This window comes from Canis lupus, chromosome 15, assembly GCF_011100685.1.
Source record: "Canis lupus familiaris isolate Mischka breed German Shepherd chromosome 15, alternate assembly UU_Cfam_GSD_1.0, whole genome shotgun sequence".
Classification (NCBI taxonomy): Eukaryota; Metazoa; Chordata; class Mammalia; order Carnivora; family Canidae; genus Canis; species Canis lupus.
Window position 1 is genome coordinate 18,709,429 of NC_049236.1, and position 6,316 is coordinate 18,715,744.

The 6,316-nt window shown below is 57.7% G+C and overlaps 1 pseudogene; it reads right to left on the reverse strand.

The window, feature by feature from the left end:
- Window positions 1-333: 333 nt before the first annotated feature.
- On the reverse strand, window positions 334-1,069 carry LOC100688286 (annotated as a pseudogene).
- Window positions 1,070-6,316: the final 5,247 nt, after the last annotated feature.

Consider the following 6,316-nt stretch of genomic DNA (forward strand, 5'->3'; position numbering starts at 1 on the left):
ACATTCCAAAAACCCCCAAATGGTCCACAAAACATTTGCCTTCCTTTCTGAAGGTTTTACGATGCATTGTTCTCATTAACCAGTCTTTTACTATTAAACATAAATGGCCAAGGGGATCCCCGGGTGGCTCAGTGGTTTAGCGCCTGCCTTTGGCCCAGGGCGTGATCCTGGAGTCCCAGGATCGAGTCCCACGTCGGGCCCCTGCAGAAGCCTGCTTCTCCTTCTGCCTGTGTCTCCACCTCTCTCTCTTTCTCATGAATAAATAAATAAAATCTTAAAAAAAAAAAAAAGACCAATTGACACAAACAGCTCTGAGATGTGCTCACACCCTGATTAAGCCTGGGGTGCCAGGTGTTGGGGATAATATTCATTTAGCCTCTGAGCTTCCTGGGCAGACTAGGTGACCTTGCCGGCTCCAGCCGCCTCTGTCCACTGCTAGGGTGACCCCCACAGCCACCGTCTGTCTCCTGTCACAACAGCAGAGGGTCCAGAGGAGGATGGTCGGAGAAGCCCTCAACACACACAGGTTTGACGTAGGTTTGCTGGGAACCATTTCCACGATGGCAGCATCACCAGCTTTCAAGAACTTGGGACCATCCGCCAGCTTTCTTCCAGAACGACGATCTGTCTTCTCCTTCAGCTCAGCAAACCCGTGAGCACTGGGGCCGTGTGACAATCCCCACGTGCGTGTGCAGTACCGGTTTGGCCTGGAGGGTCAGCGTAATCACCTGAGCCCTGAGGCCAGCCGCTTCCACGGGTGGGTCATTGTTGCTGTCACCTGCCACGTTGCCACCACGAACATCCTTGACAGGTACGTTCTAGATACTGAAGCCCATGTTGTCCCCAGGAAGAGCCTCACTCCGAGCTTCGTGGCGCCTTCCGACAGACTTGACTTCAGCTGTCGCAGTGGCCGGAGCGGAGGCCACCAGCAGGCCGGGCTTGCCACCAGTGTCCCTCGGCCCACGGGGACGGTACCCGTAGCACCAATATCGGGGCTTCTAGGAGGGGCAGACGCAGGGCTCATGAGCTGGTGAGCTGGCGGCGGGGTGCAACCCCGAGCTCCAAGCATGTGCTTCCACGGGCACCCCCATCGTCGCGGGGGTCCTCCATCCCTGAACCAAGGCAGTTAGCACTTGGCTCCAGCGTGTTGCCGCCACTCTGGCCAGGAGTTGGCCCACGTGCTACGGCGTTGGGGTCGAGCCGATTTCCCCTAATGCAGGCGCCGACTTCCTCGGCGATTCCCTCGCATCTCCCCTGGCTGCTCTGTTTACACCAACAGTCCGCTCTTTGACCCGGTGTGTAGCCGAGGGCACGCTCCCGGGTCGGCGCATCCTTGGGGGCACCTGCTTCCCGCTCAGCGAGGCCAGCAGCGCAGTCAGGGCGGCCTGGTCAGCCCCCATGCGCCTCTAACCACGTTTTCGGGGAAGGCTCTGTGTCCCGGGGCATCAGTGAGGGTCCCTAACACTGCTCGGCTCGCATTTCCACAGGGGAACAGCAATGGAGATGCCACGTTCTCGTGCAGCCTTCGGTTCCCCCAAGACCCAGGCCTACCTGAAGGAGCCCTTGCGCATCCCAGCAGCCTCCTTCTCCAATTTTTCGATAGTTGTTTTGTCGATCCCACCGCGTTGGTAGGTCAGATGGCCAGTGGCGGAGACTTGCCCGAATCTATGTGTCCAGCGACGACGATTGTTGACGTGAGTCTTTTCCTTTCCCATTTGGGTTTAGGTTTAACGGTGGTTTTTACGACACCTGTGTTCTGGCGACAAACCCGTCGCGAAAAAGTCGCACACATTTATCTTATGACAAAGTCTGTGCTCCAAAGACTGGATTTTCTGGGTGACTTTTTGGGTTTAAATTGTCTTCACCACCTACCAGCTGCATGGCTTTGGGGGATGTTAACTTCTCTGAGCCTCAGTATCCTCATGAACATGAGGTTGACAGCATCGCGTTCAGAGGACTGGGGTAGGGGAGCCAACACCACTCCGATCCGGCGTGCGTGTGGCCCAGGGCCTGGGCCAGCTGCCAGGCCCACCACATCTGGTGGCTAGCGGTGTCATGCTGTCCTGCATGGGTGGGGAGGTGCAGATCCACGGCGAGCACAGTCCAAGGAAGGAAAGGTCACTTCCAGTGGGACAGTGGGAGGGTGAGTAGACTAGGGCTGGAAGAGGAGGGGCTCGCTTACGTTGGGGTCAAGACAACAGATAAGACTTGAACATTTAGACTCTAAAATTTAAAGCAAAAGTCTCAAAAAAAAATAAAGCAAAAGTCTCTCTGAGGAAGGACCTTCCTGTGACCTGTGGGAGGTGACAAAGCAATAGAAATGCAAGCAAATAATAAATAAATAAATCTAAATAAATTAGATCATTACAGAAAGTGGTAATTGCATAGGATAATGGGAGCGAAAGTGAGGAGCCCAGGGGACGAGGAGGGAAGACCCGGTTCCACCTGCAGGTAGAGGCTCTTCACATGTAGATTTACTGCGGCGGCCCAGGGGCACTGCGGAGCCGCACCAAGGATGGAAATGCAAATACCGCCGGAGCCCGTTAGTAGTGATGCAAATGTGGGAAACCTCTGAGTCAAGCAGAACAACAACAAAACACCCTAATCAATCTTTGAGTCAATCAATCCGTGAATGAAGACAATTACATCCTCGTGATTTTGATGAGAGAAAGACAATATATGTTTCTTGTCCTTAATTTGTCCACTAGCTAGCCAGTACTACGAAAGATTAGTCAAGGTCATCCTATTCTTATTGTCTGTTTATTTTTTGAATTTACTTTTTATTTATTATTTTTTAAGATTTTATTTATTTATGAGAGACACAGAGAGAGGCAGAGACACAGGCAGAGGGAGAAGCAGGCTCCATGCAGGGAGCCCGATGAGGGACTCGATTCCCGGATGCAGGATCACGCTCTGGGCGGGAGGCAGATGCTAAACCGCTGAGCGCCCCCCCCCCCGCCCCCCGCCCTTATTGTCTGTTTAGTCATCCATTCAACAAACATATTCCTGGGAGCTTACTATGTGTCATCACCCCCAGGGGGGATGGGGGGTGGGGAGGGACGGTGGGGGGATGATGGGATGGTGAGGGGACAGGGGGCACGGTGGGGGCACGGTGGGGGGACAGTGGGGGGAATGGTGGGGGGACCCTGGGGGGACGGGGGAATGGTGTGGGGACGGGGGAGATGGTGGGGGACGTTGTGGGGAATGGTGGGGGGACGGGGGGGAGATGGTGGGGGGAATGGCAAGGGGACGCGGGGGGAGATGGTGGGGGGAATGGCAAGGGGACGGGGGAGATGGTGGGGGGAATGGTGGGGGGACGGGGGGAGATGGTGGGGGAACTGGGGGAGATGGTGGGAGGACTGGGGGAGATGGTGCAGGGACGGGGGGGGGGAGATGGTGCGGGGATGGGGGAGATGGTGGGGGGATGGGGGGAGATGGTGGGGGGTCGGGGGGAGATGGTGGGGGACTTTGGGGGGAATGGTGGGGGGACGGGGAGAGATGGTCGGAGGACGGGGAGATGGTGGGGAACGGTGGGAGGGAATGGTGGGGGGACAGGGGGAGATGGTGGGGGGAGATGGTGCGGGGACGGGGGGAGATGGTGGGGGGACGGGGGGAGATGGTAGGGGACGGTGGGGGACTGGGGGAGATGGTGGGGGGACTGGGGGAGATGATGCGGGGACGGGGGAGATGGTGCGGGGATGGGGGAGATGGTGGGGGACGGTGGGGGGTAATGGTGGGGAGATGGTGGGGGGAGATGGTGGGGGACGGTGGGGGGGAATGGTGGGGGGACGGGGGAGATGGTGGGGGGACGGGGGGAGATGGTGGGGGACGGTGGGGGGGAATGGTGGGGGATGGGGGAGATGGTGGGGGGGAATGGTGGGGGGACGGGGGGGAGATGGTGGGGGGACGGGGGGAGATGGTGCGGGGACGGGGGGAGATGGTGGGGGGACGGGAGGAGATGGTGGGGGACGGTGGGGGGAATGGTGGGGAGACGGGGGGAGATGGTGGGGGATGGTGGGGGGGAATGGTGGGGGGACGGGGGGAGATGGTGGGGGACGGTGGGGGGGATGGTGGGGGGGACGGGGGGAGATGGTGCGGGGACGGGGGAGGGGGACGGTGGGGGACGTTGGGGGACGGGGGAGGGACGGTGGGGACGGCGTGCAATGTCGCCCTCGCAGGGCTTTGGTGACGGCTGGAGCCCCGGGAGTGTGCGGCCTCATCTCCTGCCGAGGGGTCCGAGGACGCGGCGCGGGGCGGTCGGCCGGGCCGCGACAGGCGCGCCTTCCGCAGCCCGAGCTCGTCCTTGGGCCGCTGCTCCCGCACCCCGCGGCGCTGGCCGCCCGGACCCGGGAGCCCTAGACGCTCACCCGCGGGTTCCGCCCGGGCGGGAGGCGGGGCGGGCTTGCGTCACTGGGGCCAGAGCCCCCCAGCGCCCCCCGAGCTCCCCCGCCCCCGCCCCAGTTTCTTTCCCTTTCCGCCGAGAGCGGGACAAGCGGCGGGACAGCGCCCCCTGGTGGCCCTCGGCCCAATTACCCGCAAGGAGAGCGCGGCGGCCACCCCGGCGGCGGGAGGCCCGGCGCATGCGCTCCCGGAGGCCTCCGACTGTCAGGACCTTGTACTTGCTCCTTCTCTCTCTATATATTTTTAAGATTATATTTATTTATTCATGAGAGAGACACAGAGAGAGAGAGAGACAGACAGAGGCAGAGACACAGGCAGAGACACAGGCAGAGGGAGAAGTACGCTCCCTGCATGGAACCTGAGGTGGGACTCGATCCCGGGACCCCGGGGTCAGGCCCTGGGCCAAAGGCAGGCACTAAACCGCTGAGCCCCCCAGGTGTCCCCCTCCTTTCCAATATTTGAAGAATATTTCAGTATCATCTTCATGGTGGTGACTCAGGGTTTTTGTTGTTGTTGTTTGTTTTCCACCCAGTTCAAGCGTGTCTATGCGGCCTAGTCTCCTGACTCCACTACAGGTACTTCCTATTCCAGGATCTCGGTCACCGCAAATTCAGCAGGACCCCGGAATTAGGAAGGTGCCCTGCCCTCCCCTTCGCCTCTAGAGGCAGCCTTAGCCTGCTTACTGGGGAAGGGGAAGCCGGCAGGCCTATGCTAGGTCTGGGCCCTCCCGGGAGTGACCCTTTCTGCCGCCCTCCCTCGTGGTGTCCCCATCCTCCTTTCCCTGTAGGCTGTCCCCCTTTCTCTTCGGAGCTGCAGCGACGAGGGGAGGGCAGATCCGTTGCTTTCCCCTTGCTTCTTGACTTCCTCAATCCTCCCAAGACGATTATGCTGGAATAACTGTGATATTCTTATCTGGAAAATTAGGGCAATTTCAGGAAGAAATTATGATTTAGGAGAAATAAAAATTGACCTTCTAGGGGCACCTGGGGGACTCAGTTGGCTCAGATCATGATCCCAGGTCCTGGTATTGAGTCCCTGCTCAGCAGCAGGTCTACTTCTCCCTCTCCACCCTCCCCCCACCTTCCTCCTACTTGTGCTCTCTCCCTCTCTTGCTCTGTCAAATAAAGAAATGAAATCTTAAAAAAAAAAATTGATCTTCTAGGTAGTTGGGATTTTTCCTCTCACTGTGCAAAGAAAAGTACCTCCAGACTTGGATCTCACGGGTCCTCCCTTCCATTCCTGACCCGCCAGTGGACTGAGTCAGGTTCCAGTTTCTGGTGTTTTTAAGATTTTTTATTTTTTAAAATTATTTTTTATTTTTTAAAATTTATTTATATATATATTTATTTATTTGAGAGAGAGAGTAAGAGAGGGAGAGAGAGCACAAGCAGCGGTGAGAGGGAAAAGCAGAGTCCCCCTGAACAGGGAGCCCATGTGGGGGCTCAACCCCAGGACCCTGGGATCATGACCTGAGCCAGAGGCAGACGCCCAACTGACTGAACCACCCAGGCATCCCTAGTTTTAAAGATTTTAAGCAATCTCTACACCCAGCGTGGGGCTCAAATTTACAACCCCGAGATCAAGAGTCACGTGCTCCACCTAGCTGAGCCTGCCGGGCACCCCAAACTTCTGAGTTCTTTAAATCCAGTTTTTCATTCGTGAGAGCTGTGGGCTTGCTTGTTTCTCCCCGTTGATCTATTAAGTAAGCACATGTCTCAGGATCCTTTATTATCAATATTAATTAAGTCAATGTGACGAGGGAGCACGGGGCTAGCCGGGGACAAAGCCAGGCCCTTGACTCAGGCAGAGGGACCTTCCTGTAGGGACCCAGTGGCCTCCACGGCATCTTTCCCTCGGGGCAGGAGGCAACCCTAGCCCGGCCCCAGTAGCCTGTGAGTCTACGCTGACCTACAAA